Source organism: Cervus canadensis, chromosome 25 (genome assembly GCF_019320065.1).
Source record: "Cervus canadensis isolate Bull #8, Minnesota chromosome 25, ASM1932006v1, whole genome shotgun sequence".
Classification (NCBI taxonomy): domain Eukaryota; kingdom Metazoa; phylum Chordata; class Mammalia; order Artiodactyla; family Cervidae; genus Cervus; species Cervus canadensis.
In genome coordinates this window covers 5,217,959-5,238,916 of record NC_057410.1, presented here as the reverse complement: position 1 = coordinate 5,238,916, position 20,958 = coordinate 5,217,959, and the positions used below count along the sequence as shown (strand labels likewise).

The 20,958-nt window shown below is 37.3% G+C and overlaps 1 non-coding gene and 1 pseudogene across 1 annotated transcript; both read left to right on the top strand.

Moving 5' to 3' along the window:
* The first annotated feature begins 4,356 nt into the window (after positions 1-4,356).
* Positions 4,357-4,427, top strand: LOC122427875 (annotated as a pseudogene).
* Positions 4,428-4,563: 136 nt separating this feature from the next.
* On the top strand, positions 4,564-4,636 carry LOC122427874. Its single transcript, XR_006265574.1, has one exon. It is a non-coding gene; the product is annotated as a small nucleolar RNA U2-30 (small nucleolar RNA).
* Positions 4,637-20,958: the final 16,322 nt, after the last annotated feature.

Sequence of the window (20,958 nt, the reverse complement as noted above, 5' to 3'; positions counted from 1 at the left end):
ATTATATTACAGTCTATCAGTTTATGTAACAAAAGAAAGTCAAAATGCAAAGACAATAAGGTATTTAGAGTTATAAAAATAGAAAAGGTCTAGACTGTTAAGGTTTTGATTTCATTTTGGATATAACTTATAGAACAAAGGTGCATGCATTTAGTTAATATATCCCATTTTAGACAAGAGCAATTGCATTTTAATTATAGCATTTAGAATAAGATCATGTTTTACTGACTCAGGTTCCCCAAGTAAAGGTTTTAACAAATGTCTTGAGATAGAAATGAGTAAATGGAGGCTATTTCTAGGCAAAAGGAATATCCCAGATGGCCAGCTTTGAAACAGCCACAAAATAATAAGGGACTAAATCTTTAAACATCTTTTGTGGCTCAACTGTTGTGCAGTTATAAATTTGAGATCATCTTATAAATACATGAAACTATGTATGCAAGTCCAAAATATCTTCATGGTTATGGCACATTTTAGCTGTAAGCATCAAAATGGCACTCTGTCATGTTAGTGATTAAGTGTAACCATCTGTGGAAAAGACCCTGGGAAGTCCAGAACAAGTCTCCAGGTAATCTGAACCTCAGGAGCTGGGAGAGAATTAAGGAAAACTGATAGAAAAGTATTGTGGAAAAAGAAAATATCCACTAAGAAGAGGATGTTTGGACCCTGATAACCTGAGGGATCCACACACAAGTTCTATTACATGTTTGCTTGGGCAGGCTCCAGAAGGACATTTTGGATGAAGCAAACTTTGAGTCATCATACATTGAGCTTGATCCTAGCTACCTTGCAAGTAAGGAGTTGCACCCTTCTGAATAGTAATATGTGGTGGTTTAGTCACTAAGTTGTGTTTGATTCTTCTGCGGCCTCATGGGCTATAGCCCACCAGGCTCCTCTGTCCATGGGATTTCCCAAGCAAGAGTACTGAAGTGGGTTGCCATTTCCTTCTCCAGGGATCTTCCCGACCCAGGGATGGAACATGGGTCTCCTGTATTGCAGACAGATTCTATACCATCTGAGCCATCAGGGAAGCCCTGAATAGTAATATAAATAGTAGTAGTAATAACAGTAATACTACTACTACTACTAATAATAATAAAGTAATAACTTCTAGAGATGTGCCAAGTTGTGTTCTAAGTGATTCACGGTTAATCTTCACAACAATATTAGGAGGTGGAATTACTGTTCCAATTTTATATATGAGAAAAATGAATTATGAAAGTTAATTTGCCCTCCCACATATAGCTAATGCATAGTAAGGGACAGAATATGAACTCAGGCAGCCTGCATCTCAAAATTAAAACCCCAATGACTATGTTTTACAGCCTTTGCAGAGGACCAATTTTAAAGGACCACTTGGAATTGCGCTGGAAGAGGGTGCATCTGAATTTAGCAAAAAATAGAAGATTCAGAAACTCTTGAAAGGGATTGAATTTGCTAGTCAGTGCGCAAAAACCCTAGAGACACTGAAATGGAGATAGTGAAGTCGTGACAGATATATTTCTGTCCTTTCATGCTCCTAATACAGCTTTTATAATACTGGTTTATAACACTGTATTCACTGAAATGCAAAGAGTCTGCTTCCATATAAAAGGAAAAGCAAATAGGAAGGGATGGAAATGAAATGTCTATGCATGCTACATTACATACTGTATCCTTTTTTGACACAAGTTCAACTATATTTATACTTATTTTCTCTTCTTACACCACACAAATACAGCTGAGCTGCTTTTCATTAAATTCTGTGCATACATCTGAGATGACATGGCATTGATATGTGACATATGATGTCTGTAATCAATTTGGGGGCCACACGGGCACCTCAGAGAGTTCAGTTCAGTCACTCAGTCATGTCCAACTCTGTGCGACCCCATGAATCACAGCACGCCAGGCCTCCCTGTCCATCACCAACCCCCGGAGATTACTCAAACCCGTGTCCATCGAGTCGGTGATGCCATCCAGCCATCTCATTCTCTGTCGTCCCCTTCTCCTCCTGCCCCCAATCCCTCCCAGCATCAGGGTCTTTTCAAATAAGTCAGCTCTTCTCATCAGGTGGCCAAAGTATTGGAGTTTCAACTTCAGCATCAGTCCTTCCAATGAACACCCAGGACTGATCTCCTTTAGGATGGACTGGTTGGATCTCCTTGCAGTCCAAGGGACTCTCAAGAGTCTTCTCCAACACCACAGTTCAGAAGCATCAATTCTTTAGTCACTGGCTAGAGTGGAGTTTCTCAACCTTGGCACAACTGATATTTTGAATAGGATATTTTGTTGTGAGAGTCTCCTGTGAATTGTAGAAATTTTAACAGCATTTGAAGTTGCCAGTAGCATTGCTCCCTGTCACAACAAAATTCCCCCCGAATTGACAAATGTCCCCTCGAGGGCACGCATTACCCAGTTGAAAACTACTGTGTTGTAGCACCGTTAAATGAAGTTTTCAGTCAGATTGCTTCTCACTTAGGCAACTCTAGTCATAATCTGTGGCGAGTAGCAGTGATTTTTTAAAAATAAAGTTAGTAAAATTTCTCTCAGAAGAGATCTGTAAGGAAAGCTGTAATTGTGTGAATGTATGTGTGTTTCAAGATAAACAAAATAAGTTGATGAAGAAATGATAGTTTATAGGTTCATAAGAATTTCAAATATTCCCCTGAATATAAACAAGCAATTGTATGATTATCTGGTATTATCTTTCATCTTGAAATAATTTTAGATATACTTAAAATGTTTTACATAGTAGATTTTTTTTAATTGGAAGATTATTGCTTTACATTGTTGTGGTGGTCTCTGCATACATTAGTGTGAATCAGTCACAATTTTATATATATATATATATATATCCCCTTCCTCTTCTGCCCCCCGCCCCTGCCATTCCACCCCTGCAGGTCATCACAGTGAGCTAGTCTGGGCTCCCTGCATTACGCAGCAACTTTTCGCTGGTTATATGCTTTACACATGATAGTGTAGATATGACAATGCTACTTTCTCAATCTATCCTACCATTTCCTTCCCCTCCTGTGTCCACTAGATGATTCTCTATGTCTGCATCTCCATTTCTTCTCTACAAATAGGTTCATCAGTGCTGTTTTTTTCTAGATTCCACATATATGTGTTCACATATGATGTTTGTTTTTCTCTTTCTGACTTGCTTCACTCTGTATAACAGGCTCTTGGTTCATCCACCACACTGCAACTAAGTCAAATTCGAATTCGTTCCTTTGTGTGGCTGAGTAGTGTTCCATGGTATATAGGTACCACATCTTCCGTATCCATTCATCTGTCAGTAGACATCTAAGTTGCTTCTCTGCCCTGTCTGTTGTAAATAGTACTGCAATGAACATTGGGGTGCATGTACTTTTTGAATTGTGGTTTTCTCAGGGTATATCCAGTAGTGGGATTGCTGGGTAATATGGTAGTTTTATTCTTAGTTTGTTAAGGAATCTCCCTACTGTTCTCCATAGTGGCTTTGACAATTTACATTCCCATCAACAGTGCAGTAGGGTTCCCTTTGCTCCACATCCTCTCTAGAATGTTTTGTCTGTAGTGTTTTTGACGATGGCCTTTCTGGTTGATACGACGGGATACCTCATTGTGGTTTTGATTTGCATTTCTCTAATGTTGAGCAGTGTTGAACAACTTTTCATGTGTTCATTGGCCATCTGCTAGTAGCATTACAGAAACAATGAAATTAGCATTGTTGCAATTCTGATAACTAAGAGTCAGTATTGGAATTACCCACTAGCATTCTTTTGCTGGTTCCAGGGTTCCATCTGGGCTCTCAGATTACAATTAATGTCATGGTTTCTTAGTATTTGCCAATTTGTGAGCATCTGTCAGATTTTTGTTTGTTTGTTTGTTTTTTCATGACCTTGACACTCTTGAAGAGTACTAGCCTGTTATTGAGTGGAATGCCCCTCAGTTTTGGTTTGCCTGATGTTTTCACATGATTCAAGTCATGTGTTTGTTTGGGGTTTTTTGTTTTGTCTACAATACCCTAGAGGTAATCAATGTCCTCCTCAGTACATCATATCAGCAGGCACACGATGTCTCATTACTGGTGATAACACTGATGGCTTTGTTAGGGTGACATCTTCTGGGTTTTTCCACTGTAAAGTTATTTATTTTTCTGCTTGGAATTCATTTGTTGAGAAAAACTCTAAGGCCATGCAAATATCCTGTTTCTTATACTTTAATCTTCCAATTCACCATTTATTGATTATTCTTGCCTGCAGGTATTAGTACTGTGCTGGTTGCCTAATGGTGATTTGGGAATTCTACGGTAAAGAAGCATTATCCCACCTTGCACATTTATCCATTAATTCAATTTTTTATATCGGTTGGACCCATAGATAGTAATTTTATCTATGGTTTAATCTGAGCATCAGAAGACCTTTTAGTCTACCTGATACATGATCTCTATAGTTCTGAGAAGCTAAAGAATTTAAAATAAAGTGTGTGTGTGTTTGTGTGTGAGTAAAGGTGACAGTAGATTACTGAGAACTTTATTGATGGGTGAGTGTGTGTGTGTGTGTGTGTGTGTATGTGTATGAAAGGCTGATGAGTTCTGAGCAATGATGAAAAGGTTTTATTACTATGGACCTTTATAACTGTGAAGGTTTCTACACTTGATCTGAGCTCAGAATTAAAAAAAAAATAAAATGAAATAAAATCCATTACACTCCTTATTATTTTGTCCTTTGAGAAGGCAAATAAAGTAAATCTTGAAAATTGAAAAAAGTCAAACACATTTTGGGTACCAACAGAAGATATAATGCAGAGGGTTTTATAAGAGAACTTAAGAGCATTTTAGATTTGTCACAAAACAACTGAAACAGTTAATAACATTTATCTCTTCGGTTGTCAAGGTTATCAGATAAATTTAAAGGGGCTTTTTGACTCTTAGGCATAGTGAAAGCCACTAAAAGAGACTGAGACATCTGTTAAGCAAGACACATTAAAACCACAGCAGAAGTATAGTATCTATATTCTAAAGAAACTGGTATTTAAAGTTTTGTAAAAAGTAGTTTTACTTTTTACTTTTTTAAACTTTTTGTTTGTATTGAGGTATAGCCGATTAAAAATGTTGTGATAGTTTCAGGTGAATAGAGAAGGGATTCAATCATACATTTCAGTTCAGTTCAGTCGCTCAGGCTCAGTCATGTCCGACTCTTTGTGACTCCATGGACTGCAGTATGCCAGGCTTCGCTGTCCATGACCAATTCCCGGAGCTTACTCAAACTCATATCCATTGAGTCAGTGATGCCATCTAACCATCTCATCCTCTGTTGTCCCCTTCTCCTTCCACCTTCAATCTTTCCCAGCATCAGGGTCTTTTAAAATGAGTCAGTTCTTCGCATCAGGTGGCCAAAGTATTGGAGTTTCAGCTTCAGTGTCAGTCCTTCCAATGACTATTCAGGACTGATTACCTTTAGGATGGACTGGGTAGATCTCCTTGCAATCCAAGGGACTCTCAAGAGTCTTCTCTAAGACCACAGTTCAAAAGAATCAATTCTGTGTGCCAGAGGGAAGGGTGAGGAGAACAGATTGGAAGTTTAAGGAAAGTAGAATTTTAGCCAGGAATACTTCTTTTTGGCATGCTTCAAAATCTTTTGCTTGAGAGTGTGTAGTATGGGACGTTTGTTAAGAGCATGGATTGGAGCCAGATAAGCACAGTTAGTATCTAGATTCTACCCATGAATTTTCTAAAACTATTCCAAGTTAATTAGCCCCTTCTAAACTTCAGTTTCTTTGATAGTAAAGAGAGACAAAATAGTACCTATCTCATGTAGGTGTTGCCTGGATTGGAGGAGATATTAAATATAAAGTGTTTGTTGATATATTTGAAATGTACCATGATCTTTAGACTTCCCTGTAGCTTAGACGGTAAAGAATCTGCCTGTGAGGCAGGAGACCAGGGTTCAATCCCTGGGTTGGGAAGTTCCTCTGGAGAAGGGAATGGAAATCCACTCCAGTATTCTTGCTTGGAGAATTCCATGGACAGAGAAGCCTGGTGGGCTACAGTCTCTGGGGTTGCAAAGAGTCGGACACAACTGAGTGACTAACACAGTCCTTGCTCGCTTAAAAGTAATAGATAAAACTATTGTAATAACTTTTTATGTAAAGGCATATCTTTTTTTGCCTTTTCATACTGTTCATGGGGTTCTCAAGACAAGAATACTGAAGGTTAGCCATTCGCTTTTCTAGTGGACCACATTTTGTCAGAACTCTCCACCTCCATCCATCTTGGGTGGCCCTACATGGCGTGGCTCATAATTTCACTGAGTTAGAAGGTTTTTTCCATGTGATCAGTTTGATTAGTTTTCTGTGATTGTGGTTTTCATTCTGTCCGCCCTCTGATGGAGAAGGATAATAGGCTTATGGAAGCTTCCTGATGGGAGAGAAAAATGAGAAAACTGGGTCTTGTTCTGGTGGGTGGGGCCAGGCTCAGTAAATCTTTAATCCAATTTTCTGTTGGTGGGCAGGGCTGTGTTCTCTCCCAGTTGTTTGACCTGAGGCTAAACTATGTGGAGGTTATGAAGATAATGGCGACCTCCTTCAAAAGGTCCTGTGCAAGACATGCCACACTCAGTGCCCCCAGCGCTGCAGCAGCCTACCACCGACCCACACCTACACTGCAGAAAGCAAAGAAGAAGAAATAAAGAGCCTCTTGATGAAAGTGAAAGAGGAGAGTGAAAAAGTTGGCTGAAAACTCAATGATCCAAAAACTAAGATCATGGCATCTGGTCCCATCACTTCATGGCAAATAGATAGGGAAACAGTGGAAACTGAGAGACTTTATTTTTTTTGGCTCCAAAATCACTGTAGGTGGTGACTGCAGCCATGAAATTAAAACACACTTGTTCCTTGGAAGAAAAGCTGTGACCAACCTAGACAGCATAGTAAAAAGAAGGGATATTCCTTTGCCAACAAAGGTCCATCTAGTCAAAGCTATGGATTTTCCAGTAGTCATGCATGGATGTGAGAGTTGGAATATAAAGAAATCTGAGCACTTAAGAATTGATTCTTTTGAACTGTGGTGTTGGAGAAGAATTTTGAGAGTCCTTTGGACAGTAAGGAGATCCAGCCAGTCCATACTAAAAGAAATCAGTTATGAATATTCTTTGAAAGGACTGATGCTGTTGCTGAAACTCCAATACTTTGCCCACTTGATGCGAAGAACTGACTCATTGGAAAAGACCCTGATGCTGGGAAAGATTGGAGGCAGGAGAAGGGGACAAGAGAGGATGAGATAGTTGGATGGCATCACCAACTCAGTGGTTATGAGTTTGAGCAAGCTTTGGGAGTTAGTGATGGACAGGGAGGCCTGGCGTGCTGCAGTCCATGGGGGCGCAAAGAGTTGGGCATGACTGAGTGACTGGACTGAACTGAACTGATTTAAAGGTAAACTCAACTAAAAACATTAGAATCAGATAGAAGCCATTTTGCTTGTCCTTGAATCAATTAGAATTACTTTAAAATCATACTTTGATCTATTTTTTTCAAGAAATCATCACTGCTGCTGCTGCTAAGTCACTTCAGTCGTGTTCGACTCTGTGCGACCCCATAGACAACAGCCCACCGGGCTCCCCCGTCCCTGGGATTCTCCAGGCAAGAACACTAGAGTGGGTTGCCATTTCCTTCTCCAATGCATGAAAGTGAAAAGTGAAAAGTGAAAGTGAAGCTGCTCAGTCGTGTCTGACTCTTTGCGACCGTATGGACTGTAGCTTACCAGGCTCTTCCGTCCATGGGATTTTTCCAGGCAAGAGTACTGGAGTGGGGTGAAATCGTCACAACCATCTTATAAAAATTACCTAAAGTTACAACCTTTGATCACTGGAACCTTTTATTTGCTCCATCCTTTTTATTCTCTCCCTTATTATAGTGTTCTGTTGTCTTCCATGTCTATATTATCTTGTGTGTATTCATTGTTTTCTCTGTGGGAGCTCAATTTGTTTTTATAGTTCTCTAATATTTTATATACCTATGGCTAGTCATTAATTCAAATAATACCCTAAGATTTTATTTTCATTGTTAACCTCAGTGACTATAGTTTTCATTTCTTTAATTCCTATGTGGTTCATTTTCAAGTCTGCCTTCATTTTTCCTTCTCTTTGAACATAATAAGCTACTTATTTTGAAGTCCTTTAAGATATTTTTTTTCTAATATTTACCCTTTGAGGGTCAAGTTACTCAAATTTTTTCATACTTCACTTTCTGTGGCAGTTCAATTCTTTGCCATGTTTAAGGTCTTTGATCCTGAGTCTAACCTCTCTTGGTGTTGCCTTCCATGGGATTGTTGTGTGCTCTAAACTGTGGGATGAACTCTAGCATTGCCAGGGCCTTATAGACATGGATCGTTGTTTATACTAATTTCTTTGTCTTCTTAGTGTGATTTTTAACCCTGCAGTAAGATGCTGGCATGAAGCTCCGGTTTTTCAGAGGTGGTGATTTTCACTTAAAGTCATAAAAGGTGGCAAAAATTCTTGCTGCTTTCTAAAGTGGTAGGTTGAGGTTGTTTTTTCTGTTTTTGTTTTCTTATTGTTTTTGTCTTTATTCAGATAATCTCACTGAAATGTTTATAGCTTAAAGCCCTGACTTTTCCCCCTTTCTGTTGAGCTTTGGTGACACTCTTAGGTGATTAAGTACTGGCTATTAATCTTGTCTTCATTTCTAAAACAAGGATTTTGCTTTCTTGTTATCAAATTCAGTTATGTATACATACTTTTAAAAAAATTTATTATTTTAGCCAACATTTGCATTGTTTAAAGCATAAAGTGTGTTCTTCCACATAAGCTCCTCAATCATATTTACTGGAGTTCTAGCACCAGTTTCTGAGATTGGTTATAATAGGGCTAAATTCATTAGAGTTATAAAATTGAATTTACAGTATTATTTTGAGTACTCATTTAATCTACCTGTTGTTGAGTATTCGCAAAGACTTTGTAATTTGAACTCAAAATGAACCTGATATCCATTGAATTGCTTTATGAAAGGGGACACTTTCTCCTTCTAAAATGTGCAGAATTTACCCCTCTGATGATCACCAATATTAGAAACCAACATAGTTCTATGAATGTTAGAATGGTTTTCTCACTCTCTCTGTCTCTATCTATGTTTATATATAATTATATGATTTACAATTATGTGATATATGGTATAAATATAGAGAAACTCTAAGTTTTGTGATTATAACTGTACTCTCACTTGCCTATTTGTGAATTTATTACAGAACTATTTATTCACATCCCATCTTTTTTAATAAAGGTTTTTAAGTAAATGGACAGTATTATCCAGCATTTGAAAATTCTTATGTGATACAGAGGACAGATTGGTGGTTGCCAGAGGTGAAGGATGGGAGTAGGGGGTGTAGGCAAAATGGGTGAAAGAGGTCAAAAGGTACAAACTTCCAGTTAAAATAAGTTTTAGAATATATAAGATGTGATATACAATGTGGCGACTGTAGTTAATAATACCATATTGCATATATGAAAGTTGCTAAGAGAGTGGATCTTAAAAGTTCCTGTCACAAGGAAAAAACATTCTATGAATATGTATGGTGGCAGATGTTAACTGGGCTTGTTGTGGTGATCATTTCACAATATATGCAGATATCAAATCATTATATTGTACAGTTGAAACTAGTATAATGTTGTATGTCAATTATCAGTTCAATTCAGTCTCTCAGTCGTGTCTGACTCTTTGCGGCCCCATGAACCGCAGCATGCCAGGCCTCCCTGTCCATCACCAACTCCCGGAGTTTACTCAAACCCATGTCCATTGAGTCGGTGATGCCATCCAGCCATCTCATCCTCTGTCGTCCCCTTCTCCTCCTGCCCCCAATCTCTCCCAGCATCAGGGTCTTTTCCAATGAGTCAACTCTTCACATGAGGTGGCCAGAGTATTTGAGTTTCAGCTTCAGCATCAGTCCTTCCAATGAACACCCAGGACTGATCTCCTTTAGGATGGACTGGTTGGATCTCCTTGCAGTCCAAGGGATTCTCAACAGTTTTCTCCAACACCACAGTTTAAAACATCAATTTTTTTGGTGCTCAGCTTTCTTCACAGTCCAACTCTCACATCCATACATGACCACTGGAAAAACCATAGCCTTGACTAGACAGACCTTTGTTGGCAAAGTAAAGTCTCTGCTTTTTAATATGCTATCTAGGTTGGTCATAACTTTCCTTACAAGGAGTAAGCGTCTTTTAATTTCATGGCTGCGGTCACCATCTGCAGTGATTTTGGAGCCCAAAAAAATAATAAAGTCTGACATTCCTTCCACTGTCTCCCCATCTATTTCCCATGAGGTGATGGGACCAGATGCCATGATCTTAGTTTTATGAATGTTGAGCTTTAAGCCAACATTTTCACTCTCCTCTTTCACTTTCATCAAGAGGCTTTTTAGTTCCTCTTCATTTTCTGTCATAAGGGTGGTATCATCTGCATATCTGAGCTTATTGATATTTCTCCCGGCAATCTTGATTCCAGCTTGTGCCTCATCCAGTCCAGCGTTTCTCATGATGTACTCTGCATATAAGTTAAATAAGCAGGGTAACATTATACGGCCTTGATGTACTCCTTTTCCTATTTGGAACCAGTCTGTTGTTCCATGTCCAGTTCTAACTGTTGCTTCGTGATCTGCATACAGGTTTCTCAAGAGGCAGGTCAGGTGGTCTGGTATGCCCATCTCTTTCAGAATTTTCCACAGTTTATTGTGATCTACATAGCCAAAGGCTTTGGCATAGTCAATAAAGCAGAAATAGATGTTTTTCTGGAACTCTCTTGCTTTTTCGATGATCCAACAGATGTTGGCAATTTGATCTCTGGTTCCTCTGCCTTTGGGTTACCCAAAGGGAATGTGTCTTTGATAGCTATAAAATCTAAAGGTTAGTTTCTTACCTTTGAAAGAATTAAAATAACATGTATCTCTCAGATACACTTCAAGCCATCACAGGCATCAAGGCAGTATAGCCAGAAAGTCACAGAACACAGGTGAACTTTCAACTAAAATGGTATTTTATTTTGTTGATAGAGAATTTTCCATAAAGTGATAGGCATACACAGTATCTCAGATCTTTTCCATTATTCCCCTGCTGAGAGCCTTTTACTTTACATTTCTCCTGCTCACTTTTTCCCATGAAATTTTAATATCATAAATATAGTGTGTGTATGCCCAAGTGTATGTGTGTGTGCTTTTGTGTGTATAGCATAGTTGTGCTTTATACATAAAAAAGAGTGCTTTTTTTTTTTTTTAACATCATAAGAACTACTTTGTTTTTTCCTTTGGGGCAGAAATACCCACTTGAGAATAAATAGCTTACACTGATATTCTGAAGTGTTGGCTTTTAGAAGTGCCAAAATGTTCTAAGAATGAGGGAAGGTACAAGATGTGGGCAGGAGCTTCTCTATAAATGTATGTGTATTTGAATGTAAGGGTGTATGCATGGAGTTTAGTGGTTCATAGTGAAACTCTCTGTGAATGTGATGGGCAGGACTCTAAAAGCTTGAGTGCAAAGCACTGGTCAGTATTTGAAGAGTAGTTTTACTATGCTTGTCTTAACTGGATCTTTGCAGCTGTATCCTCTCTTGAGTAAACTTGTCATCAGAATTGAAGAATAACAGCATCAGTTTGTAACTTGCTCCCCTTTGGAAACTCTAAGAAAGATGGGAAGAAAATGCAGATTAGCAGTTAAATTAAGAAATCACACCTTGGAAAGAACCAGCATTGAAAAATGACCATGTTTTTACAGAGAAGATAACAGCAATCCTTATGAAAGATAACCAGAAGTATAGCATGCTCCTTTTCATCCTAATAATATAATTTAAAAAATAATTAGGTAGAGGCTGAGATAGATATGCATCCTCCTGAGGAGTGGGCAATTCAGTGGGCATGAGGAAGGGTAAAACGTGGGCAAGGCCCTGCATGAGTTGTCAGAGCTCAGGAAGGGAGTGGAGATGCTAATGGGGGCAGGGAGTCAGTGATGCCTATTAGAGATTAGTTCCATATTCTAGAGACTAATTCAGTAAGTAATTATATTGAGAATAGTGAGAACTAACTTTATCATTGTCAGAGAAAGAAGATACAAATAGGAAATGAAAAACCATGGATTAGAATTAGAACTACTGATACACACATTTAAATATAAATATAGAAATATGTGTATGTGTTGATGCATGTATTCTCTAGCTCTGTCCAAAACTGATGTGTACCTACCAGTTTTTCAGTTGATTTCTAAATACCATTCCCCAAAAAAATGAAGCAGGGCTCCTTGGAGAAAAGGCAGATCAAAAAATATGGAAATATGTCAGAAAGACACAGAATTGATCTTGAAGAGGTCCCTACTGAAAAAAACCTAAAAAAATCTGTGTATCCAAGTAAGTGACCTATTGATTAAAAGGCAACTCATGAGTTGATACTGATGTAAATGAATGACTAGAAAGATATTCTTTGCAATAAAATGCAACAGATAATGGTAGGAAATAATAATGAAATTAGAAAAGTACTGTTAGGTAACCATCATAATAATAGTTAATTCAATCAAGAAAAACCAAAGAAGATAAAAAATATTTAAGAAATAGGATTCTTATAGAGACTTAATTTGTCTCTCATAAAAATGATAATTGCAGTGGAGAAAATGTAGTAATCTCACAAAGGAAAAAAAATGGCAGAGGTGGATTTAATCAAGTGAACAGTGTTAACATTTCAAGAAATGAGAACATTGAAGTCACATGGGACTTGATAAGATGCAAGTCCAAATATCTGTGACCCGATGGACTATAGCCCACCAGGCTCCTCTTCCATGGGATTCTCCAGGCAAGAATACTGGAGTGGGTTGCCATTTCCTTCTCCATGGGATCTTCCCAACCCAGGAACTGAACCCATGTGTCTTATGTCTCCTGCTTTGGAAGGCAGGTTCTTTACCACTAGTGCCGCCTGGGAAATTGTGTGTCAAAAATGTATGACCTGAAACTAATAATAGTGAAAGTTCAGGTAAATCCTAATTGAGGTATATTCTAAAAATTATTTACACAAATGCAAATATCTCAAAATCATGAATGTCAAAGATTGAGTAAGAGTTTCAGATTGGAGAATAATAAAGAGACATAACAAATGAGTACACAACACCTGAGCTTGGCACAATTTTCTGTGAACATTATTGCAGCTATAAGCAACAAAGATTCAATAGATCTATGGATTAGATAGTAATAATGTAGCAAACTTATTTTTTTATTTTCATGGTTTATTGTCTAGACATAGAATAAGATCCTTATTTGTACAACTTATAAAGTATTAGGTCGAAATGAGTCATTACATCAGCAGTCTACTCTCAAATGTCTTGGGGAAGTAAAAGAGCTATCTGTTTTAATTTTGTAGCTGTTTTGCAGTTGAAAATTATTTCAAAAGAAAAATTATCTTCCTTTTTTAAAATGTCATTTTTTACAAATATTCTTTTACTAAGTACAAAATTATAGCAAATCCATATTAGTAGCATAAATTTTTTTCTTAAAGAGAGTCTCTGGAGACATATTTAGTTCTATTTGTCACTGATTATATATGTCAGTTTGGCCATATCTTTTAAGTTTTATGGACCTCATACTTTCGATTAAGTCAGTGCTAAAGTTTTGACAATTTTACTCTTTTTTTCAGTCTTTCCTTAGTACCAAACTCATTGCAAATTATTCATAAACTGAAGAACACTTTGGAGTTAGCAAAATAATTTTTGTTGCTAATTAACTTGGAGTTTCTATACTGATAATTGAAGTTTACTCCATTTCTCTGTGCCCCTTCCTCTTCTTAGAGAATTTTCTAGAATTTTAGTACTTCTGCAACTGAAATGTTGTTCTTATCTTCCCAATTTACCATTCTAACACAATACAACTTTTTAACCACACCCTCCATCCAAATTAGACTTCTGCTCCTTTTTGACCCCCTAGTCTCTGTTAGACTTCACTGATACCGTGTCTGCAGGTCTTAGAATCTTTGAGGATTGCTAGCCTTGGATTGATCTTAATGCTTTACTCCTTATTTTACTATACCTATTTTCCATACTCAGGGCAATCTGAAACACCAGCATTATTGCCGTGCTCTTTAAAGGCTGTGAGTTCGTTTGTTTTGAATTTTGTTTCAACAACTGCAGCTGAGAATGTGAACCCTTCCCCACCCCACCCCACCCCACAGGTGTGCCTTAAACAGAGACAAATCTAGTTGAAACCAATGCTCTTCAGTTTTTCCTTTGTTATCATTAAAGTTTAGTATATGCAGTTGAGTTGTAGCAATTCATAAAACAATGTGTTTCCTGTATTTCAATTTCTAGCAGGATGATTTCAAAGGAAGAAAGATGATGTCTGACTAAAAATATATCTTGATCAATTTTTCTACAAGGAAAGCCCTACTATTGAATATATATAATGAACTTGATAAATATTTAGGAAATCAACACAAATGAAACATCATACATGCCTTTTTTGGGGGGAAAAAAGGTCAAATAAGAAAATTAAAATAACTTGCAAAATATTCTGCATTGTTTTCTGAAATGCCAAATCTTTGGATTCAGAATCTCGCTGTAGAAGGCTTTGTCAAGAAACTGAATAATAATTGTATTACCTTGTTCAGTAGAAGGATGCACTTTATGCCTGTAGGTTTATGTCAGGTGTTTTTCCTGTTTCAATTATTTATTGATCATATAACATTGAAATATTCATTCATTAATTCCCTGAATAGTTATTAAATAATGGGCCAAGTCCTTTGCCAGGTGATGAGCATATAAAGATAAATGAAATAAGTACCTACATTCTCAGAACTCACAATCTGTCAGAGAAGCAGATTCCTGTATATTCTTCAAAAGACAGGACCATGAACAGTGTGAAAGAAGGCACTAATATTTTTCAGGGGCCGTGCGTTTGATCATTTACACAAGTCATGTAATTTTATTCTCGCAAGAACCTTTGAAACAGAACTGTTTTATTTGTTCAACAAATTATAAATATGATCCCTTACTATGTGTTAGGCAATATTCTAGGCTCTAGTTATAAAGCTGTTGGCAAAACAGACAGAAATACTTTTTCTAGTAGAGGTTGCATCTCTTTCAGGAACAGAAACCAAAGTAAAATAAGTAAGCAGACTATTTATTGGATATAATGATGATAAGAGCTATGGAGATAAGATGAGAAATTTGAGTTTGGGTGGGTTACAGTTTTAGCAGGGTGAAAGGGATATTTTTTGTTATGTTATAGTTAATAAATTATTAGATCATTGTAATTAAATTTAGAAACCAAAGTCCACAGCAGGTAATTAATCTGCCGAAGTTCACACAGAATCTAGAAGAGCCCAGAGTTAAACTCAGACTGCCTGTTCTTGTGATTTCCTGTTGTAGTCAGTATAGCTTATAACCTCCCAAGTGCCTGTTCTTACCTCTACCCCAATTTTACGTAGTTTCTTTTTAAAAGCATCACATTTTCCTCACCTTTAATATCCTTTCATCAGTTAGGTTGAAAAGGAGAGTAACTTAGTGAATTGACTTTCCTGTCAGCAATGAAAAATCTAGAGACCTTGGATAGTGCCAGAGCAGGCGTTCATAAAGTACCTCAGTCAGTTAAGTGACTGATGTGAAGGTGACTTTAGGAAGTCCAGGTGTAGCACTGGGCTTCTCACATCTTCTGACTGCATGCCTTTCCTAAGTACCACAGAGCACACTGTAAGACATTTCAGACTTTCTACCTCCCTCTAAGCCCAAACACATCTGGAGCAAACCCAGTAAATTTGGCAGTCAGCCAGCACGTCAGACAGCAATTCCTATTTGAGAGTCAGCCTGGTAGAGTGTGAATAAGGGAGGTTCACCCTTACTTGTATTTATCTGGTAACCTGCATCACCTTTATGTCCACTTCTTCAACCCTCCTTATCGTGTCTTTATACATAGAACAGTGATTTCAAGTACCTCAGAATTTATCTAGCACTTCTTATTCAACCCTAGAGGATTAGCATTCTACTCACACCAAAGGTAGTTGCAGGATCACCCCTTAGCCCCTCAGAGACCTCCTAGCTGATAATTACTGCTATTTTCTTTATGTCATTGAAGGATTTGTACTTTCTTTTTGGTCATCTGTCTATCCAGATTGAATAAGATCTTTGGCCCAGTATCACTGCCGTGAATTTTTCAAGGACCACACAGTGCTACATTGTCTTGAGTTAGTTAATCCTATAAAACCCTTTCGGAAACCATTTGAAACACTGTTGTGTGGAATGCCCTGTAAAAAAGAAACTGCACATTGTCATGTTTTCAGAAGCATTGAGTAAGACCACCCTTGGTATTTCAAGTCAGGAATACTCTAAATGAGGTTATGATAGAAAAGAAAATCCTACTGTTCCATTCCATTGCTTTTTCTTCCCCCCGGTAGAGCTTACACTTTCAGGAGTTTATTAAAGAACTGTGTTTTCTGGTAAAACTGCTAAACTTTCTCTAGAGAAGTTTGTTGCATTTATGTTTTATGTATTCTCTCATCTTTCTAATATTAATATACTACTACAAATATATTTCAAGTCAAGCTTTATAAACCATTTTATTAGCTTGGAAATACAATTTTATAATATGACAGATTACGTAGCAATATTAGCTTGTCATTTTAGATGCGAGGCCATTAAAATTACCTCAACTTTTAGAGTTTTAGTCAGCTTTACTGCCTCCTATGTCAAACCTCTCAAATTTCTAAATTTCCATAATCATTATAGTTCAATGACTACTTTAATGTCCCATGTTATGTTTTGAATCCCATAGCATTTGCATGAGGATGTGATTGGCAATAAATCTGTACTCTGAATTCATTTAAAAACTTACTCTTGATGTCTTTATTTACTTGCTTAACCACAACTTTCTGAATCCAAGGCAGCTCCTACAACTGTTGCCAGAATCAGAGAGCACTTTAAGCTTCCAGAAATCTGCGTGTGTGTGTGTCCCTTATCACTGTAATTTTGGACTGTCTCCACATTTTAGAATCTTAGAATGTCAAAGCTAGAAGGGTCCTAGATGGGTTATTTAATGCAGTTATCTGACTTTACAGAGAAGTGAATTGCTCAATGTTACACAGATAAAACATAATGGATATTGGACTATAAATTAAGCAGGATTCAAAGGTGGTTTCCAAGATTCTTACCTCCTGGTATACATGTCTTGTAATGTAATCTTCTACATTTTAGCGCTGATGAGTTAAGTACTAAGTTATCACTTTCTTGATAAGGTTACAATATGTGGCAAAGGTGAACAGATTTTTGAAGATATAATTCAGATCCCTAAAAAGTTTATTTTAAATTAATCAAATAGCAGATTAACCTTACTGGGGTTGACTGAATAAGATGAACGCTTTGAAAGAAAATCTAAAGGTCAGAGGTAAAATAAGCTAGAGAGATTAGAAACAACAGAAATTCTCCTATTAGTGTTGAAGAAGCAAACAGCCAAAACCCAAAGATGGCCTATGGAAGCTGAGTGGCCCCCAGATGATAGATCGCAATTAAGCAGGTTGATTCAGTAAGGCAAGAGGCTGAATGCTGCCAACAACCAGGTAGTTTTGAAGAGAATCCTGAGTCTCACGTGAGACTGAAGCCAGACTGACACTCCTACTTCAGTTTGGTGAAACTCTGGGTGGGGAGCCGGGTGATCTATCCTAGGACTCCTAGCTCAAGAGAGTCGTGAGATGATGCAGCTGTATGATTTTCAGAAACTAAATTTTTGTTGCTTATTACACAGCAATAGAAAAATAATACAAAGCATAACTCAGGATTTTTTTCTTAATTCCCCAAATCAGTGATGTTTCTTGTATATTACTCAATGTTAATATCACATGTGTGATAAAGTTAGTGTTGCTCAGTCGTGTCCGACTCTTTGTGACCCATGGACTGTAGCCCACCAGGCTCCTCGGTCCTTGGAATTCTCCAGGCAAGAATACTGGAATGGGTTTCCATTCCCTTCTCCAGCAGATCTTCCCAGCCCAGGAATCAAACCTGGATATCCTGCATTGCAGGCAGATTCTTTACCATCTGAGCCACCAGGAAAGCCCTGTGTGATAAAGTTGAGAACCGCATTATCCAATCTAGATATTACTTCTTTTGGTAGAAAGGACATCATTTTCATGTCTCTGGGCACTTATGTCACATGTCCAAATTGTGATAGAATAAAATCTGTCACAATCTGTGAATCCATATATATCCATATTTGTAAATTTATTACTAAAAAACAAAAAAAATGACAATATCTATATTTTCTTTGTTATTTTTCTAGTACCGGATGACAGAAGTACTAAATGCAATGTAGTCTAAAGAATATTTGGTTTCCATTCAAGAGTTTAATTTGATTTCCCGGGGTAAATATAAAAAGAAAGGAAAGTTTGACAGAGTTAATAAATTGATAAATTGAACTCAGAAAAGGAAGTTTTCCTTATTACTCTCAATGTGCAAGCCTGGTTCATGTTTCAAACCATACATATCTGTACTGTTTTTCCAAATTTGCCAGATATACCTTTAGGGAAATCAGTTGTTTTTTATTCTCCTGAATTCCCTGTGTGTCTTAGAAAAATATCCCTTTCTATTTTCTGTCATACAGATAAGTTTCAGCACAGATATAAAACTATAACAATTTCTTACATCTGTAAACATAAGGAGGCCTAGACTCTACCCTAATTGATTTAAATATGAGAAAAAGGCCACTTTACACAATATCTGTACTTCGGTAAAATTCAACAAGTGATCACATTCATTGCTACCAGAGTTTGCATTCATGTAGGATGACAAACTTGGAACGTGGGAGATTTAATCACACATTGTAGTCACTATGGGTGAAATCTCATTTAAATCCAAGGAAATGGTGTGAAAAAGCACTGATCTAATATAAATTGTACTTCCTTTTTTTCCTTTCCTGATGATGGCCATATAATCTCTGCCTGTGTTTAGAAAATTATTTGGTGTATTTCAAAACTCAGGATGTTGTATACTTGCCTGAAACAAATAAGAATAAAAACAATTCTACTGGCCTTTATGTTCAAAAAGATTAATTCTCATTTTAATTTTCCTTTTAATCATTATGTATTTATATGTAATATAAATATTAAAAAAGAAAACTTTTAATTTTATAACTGCATCTCTTCTACACAATAGTCAAATGGAGAAAATTGAAAAAGGCATGTGCATCAGGACACAGGAATCTTGGACTCCATCTGAGAATTCTGCTCACCATACCATCCAATATCCATTATATTTTATTTAGTGGGCTTTGATTAGTGTACTTCTCTTGCCATCTGTATAATTGGGTAATTCAATGTTAATCTTAAACTCAGGTTTTTAGAAATCATGTGCCTAAAGACTAAAAATTTGCAAATTCTTCATCATAACTTAATATATAGACCCAGACAGTAGTGTGCCGGAGCCCTGTTTTGCTAGCTCTCGAGAGCTGGTTGTGTACACTGTTGTCCAACTTTGCATTCAGTGATGTTACCCCAGTGGCTTAAAACTGGCCATAGTGGTGGTGTTCAGTCTCTCAGCTGTGTCCTGCTCTTTGCGACCCCATGAACTATGGCATGCCAGCCTTCTCTGTCCTTCACCATTTCCTGCAACTTGCTCAGACTCATGTCCATTGAGTTGGTGATGCCATCCAATCATCTCATCCTCTGTTATCCCCTTCTCCTCCTGCCCTCAATCTTTCCCAGCATTAGGGTCTTTTCTAATGAGTCAGCTCTTCACATCAGGTGGCCAAGTATTGGAGCTTCAGCTTCAGCATCACTCCTTCCAATGACTATTCAGGGTTGGCCATAGCGAGACTATGGTAAATCGTAAATGTGAAAAGCTGGAATTTTTTTTATTTATTTTTTTTCTCTTTTAAATATCACATTCAAGAAAAAAAGAGACACAAAGAAAGGATTAGGAAGAAAGCAAATTACTAGATCATGGTTATAGTTTGTTATGATTGGATTTAGATATACCACTTTATTATTTATTTGCTGTTGGTGCATTTTTATCTTTCTGTTTTTTCCTATCTTCTTTTGGATTATTTCAGCATATTTTAAAATTTATGACCATTAGCTATACATTTTTTTAACTTTAAAAAAATTATTTATTTATTTTAATTGGAGGCTAATTACAATATTGTAGTGGTTTTTACCTTACATTGAAATGAATCAGCCATGGGTGTACTTGTGTCCCCCTTCCTGAACCCCCCCTCCCACCTCCCTCTCCATCCCATCTTTCAGGGTCATCCCAGTGCACCGGCCCTGAGTGCCCTGTCTCATGCATCGAACCTGGACTGGAGATCTGTTTCACATATGATAATATACATGTTTCAGTGCTATTCTCTCAAATCATCCCACCCTTGCCTTCTCCCACAGAGTCCAAAAGTCTGTTCTTTACATCTGTGTCTCTTTTGCTGTCTCGCATATAGGATCACTGTTACTATCTTTCTAAATTCCATATATATGCATTAATATATTGTATTGGTGTTTTTCTTTCTGACTTACTTCACTCTGTATAATAGACTCCAGTTTCATCCACCTCATTAGAACTGATTCAAATGCATTCTTTTTAATAGTTGAGTAATATTCCATTGTGTATATGTACCACAGTTTTCTTATCCATTCTTCTGCCAATAGACATTTAGGTTGATTCCATCTCCTGGCTGTTGTAAACAGTGCTGTGATGAACATTGGGATACACATGTCTCTTTCAATTCTGGTTCCCCTGGTATGCATGCCCAGCAGTGGTATTGCTGGGTCATATGGGAGCTCTATTTCCAGTTTTTTAAGGAATCTTCACACTGTTCTCCAAAGTGGTTGTACTAGTTTGCATTCCCACCAACAGTCTAAGAGGGTTCCCTTTTCTCTGCATCCTCTCCAGCATTTATTGTTTGTAAACTTTTTGATAGCAGCCATTCTGACCAGCATGAGATGGTACCTCATTGTGGTTTTGATTTGCATTTATCTCATAA